This window comes from Scyliorhinus torazame, chromosome 21 (genome assembly GCF_047496885.1).
Source record: "Scyliorhinus torazame isolate Kashiwa2021f chromosome 21, sScyTor2.1, whole genome shotgun sequence".
NCBI classification, from domain to species: domain Eukaryota; kingdom Metazoa; phylum Chordata; class Chondrichthyes; order Carcharhiniformes; family Scyliorhinidae; genus Scyliorhinus; species Scyliorhinus torazame.
In genome coordinates this window covers 123089413-123101545 of record NC_092727.1, presented here as the reverse complement: position 1 = coordinate 123101545, position 12133 = coordinate 123089413, and the positions used below count along the sequence as shown (strand labels likewise).

Genomic DNA, 12133 nt, shown 5'->3' with positions numbered 1-12133 from the left:
GAGTAAAGATGCCTTGCTGGAATTGCATAGAGCTTTGGCAAAACTGCACCCACAGTATTGTGCAGCTTTGGTCTCCACATCTAAGGGAGGATATATTTTCTATAGAGGAAGTGCAATGGAGATGCATCAGATTATTCCCTGGGCTGGTAGGATTGTCTACCATTGAGCAAAACCCACTCCGCTGTGTGTAATTCAGTCAGAATCTAAATAAATTGATCAGGTCATACATACTGATCAATGTTTATAAAATGAAGCATTCTCCAAGGCGGCCTTCAGGACCCGCGACAACGCAGAATCGCCGAGCAGAAACTTCTCGCCAAGTTCCGCACACATGAGTGCGGCCTCAACCGGGACCTGGGATTCATGTCGCATTACATTCATCCCCCACCATCTGGCCTGCGAAATCCTACCAACTGTCCTGGCTTGACACAATTCACACCTCTTTAACCTGGGGTTACCCCTATCTGTGGATCTGTAAACACTTAATTACCTGCAAATGCTCGCATTCTAAGCATTGTCTTGCATCTTTGACTTTGTCTATATATATGTTTCTGGAACATATTCCATTCACCTAAGGAAGGAGCAGCGCTCCGAAAGCTAGTGATTTGAAACAAACCTGTTGGACTTTAACCTGGTGTTGTAAGACTTCTTACTGTGCTCACCCAGTCCAACGCCGGCATCTCCACGTTATAAAATGAACGATATGGTGCATAAGGAGGCCATTCAGCCTAGCTTTTCTCTGCTGGCTCTTTGAAAGAGCTTAGATTCAACTGCCTGGCTCCCTTGACTCCTGTGATTACTAACTCCTCAATGTTTATTCAATTCCGCCTTGAAAGTTATTATTGAACCTGTCACACATCCTTTCGGTAAATGCATTCCAGGTCCTACCATGTGGCTGATTTATAAAGCAAAACTACTGGAAAGTCAATTCTTGAATGAATCCCAAAGTGACGCATAGGGGGCACAGGGATTTGAACCAGAGACCTCTTGAATCTGCAGTCAAATGCTCTGCCACTGAGCTATACCCCCAAGATATAGCCCATAACCTGTAATAAATTCTTTGTACACACGAAAGAATGGACCCTTGAACTCAGTTCCCAATGCGGACAAGACAAAGGTGATGAACTGGAGAAGTGTCATTGTAAGGTAAATCTCTCTAGCAGTCCAGCGAAATGAGGAATCATAGAATTTACAGCGCAGAAGGAGGCTTTTCGGCCCATCGAGTCTGCACTGGCTCTTGGAAAGAGCACCCTATTTAAGCCCACACCTCCACCCTATCCCCGTAACCTCACCTAACCTTTTTAGACACTAAGGGGCAATTTAGCAGGTACCCTGTTTCTCCCACACAAAATTAGTGTTTGTACCGTTTGGACTTGTATATATTTTTTACTGTTTTAATAAAAAGATATGGTCAATCCACCTAACCGGCACATCTTTGGACCGTGGAGGAAACCGGAGCATCCGGAGGAAAACCACGCACACACGGGAGAACGTGCAGACTTTGCACAGACCATGACCCAAGCCGGGAATCGGACCTGTGACGCTGGCGCTGTGAAGCAACAGTGCTAACCACCGTGCCGCCCCTAAAAGGGCTACAGGGGCACTTGGATTTGAACCAATGACCTCTTGATCTGCATCTTGATCTTGATCCGGGGCAGCACGGTAGCATAGTGGTTAGCACAATTGCTTCACAGCTCCAGGGTCCCAGATTTGATTCCCGGCTTGGGTCACTGGCTGTGCGGAGTCTGCACGTTCTCCCCGTGTGTGCGTGGGTTTCCTCCGGGTGCTCCGGTTTCCTCCCACGGTCCAAAAATGTGCAGGTTAGGTGAATTGGCCATGCTAAATTGCCCTTAGTGTCCAAAATTGCCCTTAGTGCCAGGTGGGGTTGCTGGGTTATGGGGATAGGGTGGAGGTGTGGGCTTGGGTACGGGGCTCTTTCCAAAGAGCCGGTGCAGACTCGATGGGCCGAATGGCCTCCTTCTGCACTGTAAATTCTATGATCTATGCAGTCAAATGCTCGACCACTGAGCTATACCCCCCACAGGACAGTGGTTAAAAAACCCAAAAGAGGGAATGGCTTTTGGAACCACACTGTAAGGATGTGAGATTTCAAGGGGGTGGATTGGAGATGTTAAATTACTCCCAAACAATCGCTGCAAGCACCCACCCAGTACGGTCTCCGGGCCAAGGGAGACCCCAGAGTGCAGGGGACTACCCGCATGGCGGACGTACAGTGGGCGGCCATGTCGGGTGCCCCCGGGACATGGGGACCTCCCTCCGGGCCCTCACCACGGCGGCATCCCCATCCCCACCCAAAAAACACTCCAGCAGCCCGGTGGTGATAGCCACCCTCCAATCCTGGAACCAACTACGGCAGCAATTTGGCCTGACCAAAATGTCGGATAAAGCTCCCATCTGCAATAACCATAGGTTCACACCAGCGCTGACTGACGCCACCTTCAAAAGGTGGGGGCAGGACGGAGGGACACTGACAGTCAGGGACCTATACACGGACGGCAGGATCGCAACACTGGACGAACTGACAGAGAAATTCCAGCTAGCCAGGGAGAACGAGCTGAGGTATCTACAGCTCAAAAACGTCCTACGAAAGGAGACAAGGACGTACCCACAACCGCCACGACAGACACTACTGGAAGAATTACTGGTCACAAGTATACTAGATAAAGGAAACTGCAGTGACATGTATGACCGACTGGTAGAAAGGGCCAACACCGTACTGGACGCAACAAGAATGAAATGGGAGGAGGACCTGGGGATTGAGATAGGGTGGGGACTCTGGAGCGATGCACAATGCGACCGTGCTGCCCTAATGTTTGGGTGTTCCCCTCTCTTCTATATATGTGTATATATATATATATATATATATGTTTCTTATCCTGTGTACATAACGGTAAATATGCTTTGTTCAAAAACTCAATAAAAAACATTTATATATTTTTTTTAATTACTCCCAAACTACTATTACTTTCAGCTGAAAAAAAACACAACTGTTACCAATGTAGAGTAAGTTTCGAATAGTGAGGGCATTTGCGAGGCAACAGGTGAGGGAATTCCCGCAGCTCCCGACGCAGGAGATTCAAGATAGAGTGATCTCAGGGACATGGGTGGGGGATGGTAGGGTGTCGGATATATACAGGGAAATGAGGGATGAGGGGGAGATCATGGTGGATGAGCTGAAGGGGAAATGGGAAGAAGAGCTGGGGGAAGAGATTGAGGAGGGGTTGTGGGCTGATGCCCTACGTAGGGTAAACTCGTCATCCTCGTGCGCCAGGCTAAGCCTGATATAATTCAAGGTTTTGCACAGGGCGCATATGACCGGAGCAAGGCTCAGTAAATTTTTCGGGGTAGAGGATAGGTGTGGGAGATGCTCGAGAAGCCCAGCAAACCACACCCACATGTTTTAGTCATGCCCGGCACTGCAGGGGTTCTGGGTGGGGGTGGCAAAGGTGCTTTCGAAGGTGGTGGGGGTCCGGGTCGAGCCAGGCTGGGGGTTGGCTATATTTGGGGTTGCAGAAGAGCCGGGAGTGCAGGAGGCGAAAGAGGCTGATGTCTTGGCCTTTGCGTCCCTAGTAGCCCGGCGAAGGATATTGCTTATGTGGAAGGAAGCCAAACTCCCGGGCGTGGAGACCTGGATAAATGACATGGTAGGGTTTATAAAACTAGAACGGATAAAGTTCGCACTAAGGGGTTCGGCTCAAGGGTTCACCAGGCGGTGGCAACCGTTCATTGACTACCTCGCAGAACGATAAAGGAAATGGGAAGGTGACAGCAGCCACCCAGGGGGGAAGGGGGGGGGAGGGCTCGGGCAGGTCCTCAGGGGTGTTTTTGTATAGATATTTGTACTTGGTTATGTATATTGGATTGTTTGATTTTATTTCTGGAGAGTTATTATTTTTGTTATGGCAGTTGCCATTCAGTTTATATATTATTTATTTATTTGTTAAAACGGTCACTGTTATATATATTGTTTTATTGTTGTAAAAAGGTAAACCTTTGTATTGTTTTGTTTGACCAAAAAATTTGAATAAAATATATATTTTTTTAAAGTTTCGAATAGTGGAACAGGCACCTCAAAGAGGCTGAATCTGCAACCCGGCAAGTGAGATTTTGAATGATACTGTTAATCACAACAGCAAACGTCAAGATTTTTATCAACAACATTGAATTGTGAGAGCTGCAACTAGCTGGGGTGTGCTTCAATGTTCCAGTGCGTCCACAGCAGTAAGTCCCAGGTACCAGTGATATCACCCCATTAGAGCTGCAGCATTGCCAGACCTCAATTCAAAAAAGTTTCAACTTTCGTCTGCCATAGAAACAGATAATGTTGGATAAACTCAGCAGGTCTGGCAGCACCTGTGGAGAAAGAAACAGGGTTAACGTTTGGAGTCTGTATCACTTCTCCCTTAACTCTATTTCTCACTGCACAGATGCTGCCAGAACTGCTGAGCTTATCCAGCATTCTCAGTTTTTATTTCTGATTTCCAGCATCCATAGTATTTTGCTTTTATTCCATTTATGGGCGGAACGGTAGCACAGTGGTTAGCACTGTTGCTTCACAGCGCCAGGGACCTGGGTTCGATTCCCAGCTTGGGTCACTGTCTGTGACCCAAGCACGTTCTGCACGTTCTCCCCGTGTCTGCGTGGGTTTCCTCCGGATGCTCCAGTTTCCTCCCACAAGTCTCGAAAGACGTGCTTGTTAGGTGAATTGGACATTCTGAATTCTCCCTCTGTGTACCCGAACAGGCGCTGGAATGTGACGACTAGGGGATTTTCACAATAACTTCATTGCAGTGTTAATGTAAGCCTACTTGTAATAATAAAGATTATTATATTATATTATATATTTTCCTCTCTATTGCTGAAGGTATGGGGGGGAAAGTTAGACTTGTGCAGAACAATACAGTTGCGGTGTGGCCCGCTCTCCTGTTGGGTTGGAAATGTAACTGAAGAAAATGTGATTCATTAGTTTCCACTGACAATTCTCTCTTTTTTCACAATCGTACAAAGTCTCACTGTTTTACGCAAACAAGGTATAAGGGAGGAGACAGTCCATGTGGACACCCTGGCCAGTTGTGTGAATATCCCTGTATCTCACTATGTTGACACTGGACGAGTGATTGTGCTTCTTTTCATTAAAAGTTTAAAACTTTTGAAAATTGAAACAAAACATAATTAAAGAGATTGATAATGTATCCCAATCTCTGAGGTACCCACCAGGCATGGAAGGCCTCAATGGTGTGGGAGATTGCCTGTGTGAACAATATCTACGACAAATCTCACACATTTCTACACTTGTCACATTGTTAGAGTCCTTCCTTTTGATTTCATTTTGTTCCCCTTTTCTTTTCTTATCTTTAATCCATCGACCCATAATTGGAATGTGCCTTTAAGCAGTGGATTCAAGCTGAGACAGCCTGCTAGTCGGGACAGTGTGTTTCAGGTTGTGTATTTTGGAGAGGAGGAAATAGACTCATCAGTGCCAAGGGAATCTTAAGAACCAGCTTTGAAGGAAGTTGGTTCGATTGGCTGGCTGCCAACCTATGGATTGGCCAGGGATAGCATTCTGCCTGACAACAGTCAGTGATCGCTTCTCGCATGATGCTTCTGAGAGAGAGCTGGGCAGAAGCAATTAAACCTTAAAAGGAGACAAAACTGCTTCTCTCTCATTGCTGATGTAAAGAACTGCTTTATTGTTCTAAAACCAGTCCGCGCCTTGCACATCTTTACTATATATTTGAAATTACCTTGAATGTACAGAGAAAGTAGACAGCTGTGCCAGAGAAAACCATCACAAGACTAGAAGGAACAACTATCAAAATGAAAGCTTAATCCCCTGAAAGATTAACTGGAAACCATCCTAGTGCATCAGAGATAATTTATCCTTTCATTTTATCATTAATTTCTTCTCTCTCCACCACCCTTTCCCTCTACGTTATCTGTGTGTATGTGTGTGTGGAATGGCGAAAGTTGAAAAGAGCAAGGGCGTAGGGAAAATTATATTAGATAGTGTGCTACATATTTGTCAATTTAATTATATTACTGTTAAATAATAAAAGGTTATTTGTGTTTCAATGTTACAACGCCGATGACCTCAGTTTATTGGACTCAGCCAAGGTTCCCAGATATTTTGAAATAACATCTAATGTGACTTGTGTTGTGACTCTGGGTTAAGTGGGGCTGGCATTGACCGCTCAATAACTCAGGAGGTTATAACAAAATGTGCGTGTGGCAGCACGGTGGTGCAGTGGTTAGCACTGCTGCCTCACAGCATAGAGGTCCCAGGTTTGATCCCGGCTCCGGGTCGCTGTCCATGTTTGCACATTCTCCACGTGTTTGTGTGAGTTTTGCCCCCACAACCCAAAGATGTGCAGGCTAGGTGGTTTGGCTAAATTGACCCTTAATTGGAAAAAAATGAATTGGGCTCTAAATTAATTTTTTAAAATTAACAATATGTAGCATTGCGATTTATCTGCTCCGGAATTGCAGCTTTATAAAGATGTCTAGAGGCAGTAGTTTTGTGCAGTGAGTAACTTTGATCCAGAATGCACTGCGTGAGAGGCTGCTGCAGGCAGATTCAATAATAGTCATAGGGTTTTACAGCACAGAAAGAGGCCCATTGTGTCTGCGCTGGCCATCAAGCGCTTATCAATTGTAATCCCATTTTCCAGCACTTGTCCCATAGCCTTATTTCATCGAAATGCTTCTTAAATGTTTTGAGGGTTCTACCACCCTTTTCAGGCAGTGAGTTCCAGATTCCAACCCCCTCTGGGTGATGACCTATTTCCTCAACTCCCCTCTGAATCTCCCGCTTCTTACTTTAATTCTATGCCCCCCTGGTTATTGACCCCTCTACCAAGGGGAAAAGTTCCTTCCTATCAACCCTATCTATGTCCCTCTTAATTGTGCACACAAAGGGACTTGGATAAGTACCTGAAGGGGTTAAAATTTGTAGCATTATGGTAAAAGGCCAGAGAAGTGGGATTAAACGGACAACAACTGCAGACAGTCAACCTCTTCCCGATGTATCAATTCTCTGATTCTGCAATTCCTGCGTGGATCTGGATGAGGCTACGTTACTTTTCCTCCAATTCAGAGGCTCACACAAAGAGTCATTGCCCAAACAAGTCGATTAATACAAAAGAGGGTGAGGAATGCAGCACTCATTTTCCACGGTAATTTTCTTTACGCTTTGCCACTCTTTCTTTCAATTCCTATTGGTAAAATTGTAACTCCTTCACAACTACAGAATTGCCGCGAAGATGTGGAGAAACATAAATGGACGAAAGGGGGCACCCGGATTTGAACCAGGGACCTCTTGATCTGCAGTCAAATGCTCTACCACTGAGCTATACCCCCTCAGTTACCGCGACTCACTCCGAAAGGCTACTAATAATAGTCGATTCTTGTAGTTTATCAAATTTCAGCCCGGATGACTGCGCTCAAAAACTTTGATGCAGTAAATTTTAATGAATTATGGAGAAATAAGTGGGTTTATTTAAAGTTCCTCTTTGAGCTCTCCCTTGTGGGAGCAAACTTGCACTGCATGTTCCAAACGCAATGTGCCCAGTGATCATTTTCCACAGCCTTTTACTGACTGACCCGGAACACAAGTCTGCAATGCAGCGGAGCGTGAGGACGGGGCTGAACAGAAAGTTTGTATCTGGAAACGGTTCTACTTTGGAACTGTCTTCAAGACGCCAACCTCTCGTATCCAATTTATCAATTCTCTTTTGCCGTGATTTTAGAAGCACTGATCACATTTTACTTTACGTTTATATAGACCCAAATAAGGGCACCTCCGGATCCTGCCAGCACACTGGTGCTGTACCCGTGATATTATCAGTCATCAATCTGAGCGTTCTCTTTTGAAACGTAAGTGTCTGGTCAGGAAGACGGGTCCAGTCCATAAGATAGAGGAGGACAATAAGGCCATTCGGCCCATCGAGTCTGCTCCACCATTCGATCATGGCTGATGGGGCGATTCTCCCAAATGTAGACGCGGCGCGAAACGGGCACGACCGATTCTGTCCCCCACAGGGGGCCAACACGGCGCTGGAGCGGTTAACGCCGCTCCAGCCTCCCTTCCCGGCGCCAAATGGGCACCGCGCCAACCTGCGCGTGCACGGGGGACTTCTTCAGCGCGCCGGCCCCGACTCAACATGGCGTCGGTGTTCAGGGGCCGGCCGTGCGCCCCGATCGCGGGCCAGACCCCATCGGAGGCCCCCCTCCAGGTGAAGGATCGCTTTCACCCCACAGGCCGCCCCCCGAACCTTCGCGCAGAGTTCCCGCCGGCAGCGACCAGGGGTGAACGGCGCCGGCGGGACTCTGCCGTATCTGCTCGGCCGCTCGGCCCATCCGGGCCGGAGAATCAGCGGCCCCGCCGATTCCAGTGGCCCGCGGCCAGCGGCGCGTCAAACGCGGAGAATCGCGCGCCGGCGTAGGGGCGTCGTGGCGCCGTTGCAGCGATTCTCCGGCCCGGCGCGGGGCTCGGAGAATCGCCCCCGATACGTTTCTCATCCCAATTCTCCTGACTTCTCCCTGTAACCCCTGATCCTCCTATTAATCAGGAATCTATCTATCTCTGTCTTAAGGACAGTTTGAGTTACCTCGCACAGCTATTGGTGACCCTTGTCAGCCACTGTTGGTTGCTATCAGGGTACAAATATACACAGGGGGCGTTATCTTTCTTCTTCGGCAATCCCTCAGGATAGAGGATGACTTGCTTACACTCTATTTGATTGGGTCTGAGATGGCTGATGTAAGTCCAATGTGTAATCTGCAGACTCTGAGGCAGGTGCATAAATGGGCTGGGGCTTTGAGTTGTTTGGAGTTTTGTCTGCTCCCTTCGCACCTTGACTTTTTCTCTGCACATTCCCAACAAAGTCTCTCCACCACCCAGAAGGGTGGGGGCAGCAAAGACATGGGAATACCACCACCTGCAAGTATCCCTTCAAGCCGCAAACCATCTTGACTTAGAATTATATATATTTTTCATTCATTCATTGGATGTGGGCTTCGCTGGCTAGGCCAACATTCATTGCCCATCCCTAATTGTCTTTTAGTGGTGGTGGTGAGCCGCCTTCTTGAACCGCTTTCCATGTGGTGTAGGTACACCCACAGTGCTGTTCGGAAGGGAATTTCAGGTGATTGGCCCAGCGAAGTGAAGGAATGACAATATATTTTCAAGTCAGGATGGTGAATGGTTTAGAGAGGAACTTCCAGGGATGTTGTTCCCATGTATCTGCTGCCCTTGTTCTTCTAGATCAGGGTTTTTCAAAGTGCAGGTCACGACGTGCGGGTGGGTCGCAGGCGGGTGATGGGAGGGTGGTGGAGCAATCGGTTGCACCATTCCCACGGTGGTCCTGATCATGGCAGAAGCGCCCAACGGCCGCTATCGGTTTTTACATACTGAATGGCGGCATGGCCATGTTTTAAATGAAAAGAAATGGGGATGTGTGCAGCCGTCCGGCCAGAAGTAGCAGCAGAGGGCAGATCACGCGCTCTGCACGCACACCCGATGCCAAGCACTCTCCAGATACATGGTTTTGGTGTCAAATCAGTGAGCAGTGTTGCTTCCAGCTTTTCCAGCTGCTGGCAAGTAGGGCAAGTGAACTGCAAAGATGAATGTTTTTCTTAAAAGTAAGAGATGGCGAAAGACTCAAATAGGCAGTTTACCTATCACACTTAACTGAGGGGGTAAAGCTCAGTGGTAGATCAGTCAAATGCTCTACCACTGAGCTATACCCCCTCAGTTAGGAAGTCCCCTTCTTTGGTGAAAATTGTAAGTTCTTCACAACTACATAATTGCCGCAAAAGTTACAGATTTGGAGAAACATAAAAGTGACCAAAGGGGGCACCTGAATTTGAACCAGGGACCTCTTGATCAGCATTTGACTGCTCTACCACTGATCAAGAGGTCCCTGGTTCAAATTCAGGTGCCCCCTTTGGTCACTTTTATGTTTCTCCAAATCTGTAACTTTTGCGGCAATTATGTAGTTGTGAAGAACTTACAATTTTCACCAAAGAAGGGGACTTTGTGGAATATGATTGTGGAAGGTGTGTGGACAGTCTGGATCATGTTAACATCGAAAAGGAGGAGGTATTGGGTCTTTTAAAGGATATTAAGGTAGATAAGTCTCCTGAGCCGGATGGGATTTACCGCAGAATACGGAGGGAAGCAAGGGAAGAAATTACTGGGGCCTTGACTGACATCTTTGTATCCCCATTGGCTACAGGTGAGATCCCAGAGGACTGGAGAATAGCTAATGTGGTACCGCTGTTTAAGAAAGGTCGCAGCGATAATCTTGGAAACCATAGGCCGGTGAGCCTCATGTCGGTATTCGGTAAATTATTGGAGGGAATTCTCAGGGACAGGACTTATACCCATTTGGAAACAAATGAAACTCATAAGTGATAGCATGGTTTTGTAAAGGGGACGTTGTGCCTCGTTAACTTGATCGAGTTTTTTGAGGAGGTGACGAAGATGATTGATGATGGGAGGGCAGTGGATGTTGATTACATGGACTTCAGTAAAGCCTTTGACAAGGTGCCTCATGGCAGACTGGTACAAAAGGTGAAATCGCATGGGATCAGAGGTGGGGTGGTAAGATGGATATAGGACTAGCTCGGTCACAGAAGGCAAAGGGTAGCAGTAGAAGGGTGTTTTTCTGAATGGAAGGTTGTGACTAGTGGTGTTCCACAGGGATCAGTGCTTAGGCTTTTGTTGTTTGTAGTGCATATAAACAATTTGGAGGAAAATGTAGCCAGTCTGATTAGTAAGTTTGCGGATGACACCAAGGTTGGTGGAGTGGCAGATAGTGTTGAGGATTGTCAGAAGATACAGTAGGACATAGATAGGTTGGAGACTTGGGCAGAGAAATGGCAAATGGAGTTTAATCCGGACAAATGTGAGGTAGTGCATTTTGGTAGTTCTAACATGGAGGGGAAATATACCGTAAATGGCAAACCTCTTAGAAATATAGAAAGCCAGAGAGATCTGGGCGTGCAGGTCCACAGATCTTTGAAGGTGGCAACACAAGTGGACAAGGTAGTCAAGAAAGCATACGGAATGCTTTCCTTCATTGGACTGGGCATCGAGTATAAAAACTGGCAAGTCATGCTACAGTTGTATAGAACCTTGGTAAGGCCGCAATTGGAATATTGCGCACAATTCTGGTCGCCACACGATGAGAAGGATGTGGAGGCTTTGTAGAAGGTGCAGAGGAGGTTTACTAGGATGTTGCCTGGTCTGGTGGGTGTTAGCTATGTGGAGAGGCTGAATAGACTCGGACTGTTTTCATTAGAAAGACGGAGGTTGAGGGGTGACCTGATAGAGGTCTGCAAGATTACGAGGGGCATGGATAAAGTGGATGGGCAGGCACTCTTTCCCAGGGTGGAGGGGTCAGTCACCAGGGGGGGGGGGGGGGGGCATAGGTTTAAGGTCCATGGGGCAAAGTTTAGAGGAGATGTGTGAGGCAGGTTTTTTACGCAGAGAGTGGTGAGTGCCTGGAATACGTTGCCAGGGGAGGTTGTGAAAGCAGATACATTAACGGCATTCAAAAGACATCTTGACAAATACATGGATAGGGTGGGTATAGAGGGATACGGCACAAGGAAGTGCTGAGGGTTTTGGCAAAGGTTGGTATCATGACCGGTACTGACTTGGAGGGCCAAAGGGCCTGATCTTGCGCCGTATTGTTCTTTGTTCTTTGACAGGATCTCACAACGTATCTGCTGGAGAGAACTGCTAAGGAGAGTCCAGGGCAGGACAGAGCAGTGCTGGTGTTAACTCTGTACAGAGCTCCAAGGCCTTTGGTTAACAGCCTAAAAAGAAGAAACTTAATTCGGGAACAAAGGAGTATAAATATGATTTCTGGAGGTATGGTTTTGTCAATTGTGTCAATGCAAATAAGAAAGCAAAGCCCATGTGTGTTATATGCAGGGAAGTACTGGCAAATGAGAGAAGAAGTTTCAGATTTTGAATGAGAAGTGGTGGGTGAAAAATTAATTTTCAGATTGGGACTGCAGAGTCAGTTGTTAACTTACAGCCGACTCCAAATTAAATGACTGCCCTGTTGTAACTTGCCTGGAATACTACATTAAAAACATGCCA

General features: G+C 47.1%; 1 non-coding gene across 1 annotated transcript; it reads right to left on the bottom strand.

Annotated features, from left to right (window-relative positions):
* Positions 1–7305: 7305 nt before the first annotated feature.
* trnac-gca (transfer RNA cysteine (anticodon GCA)) lies at positions 7306–7377 on the bottom strand. Its single transcript has one exon. It is a non-coding gene; the product is annotated as a tRNA-Cys (tRNA).
* Positions 7378–12133: the final 4756 nt, after the last annotated feature.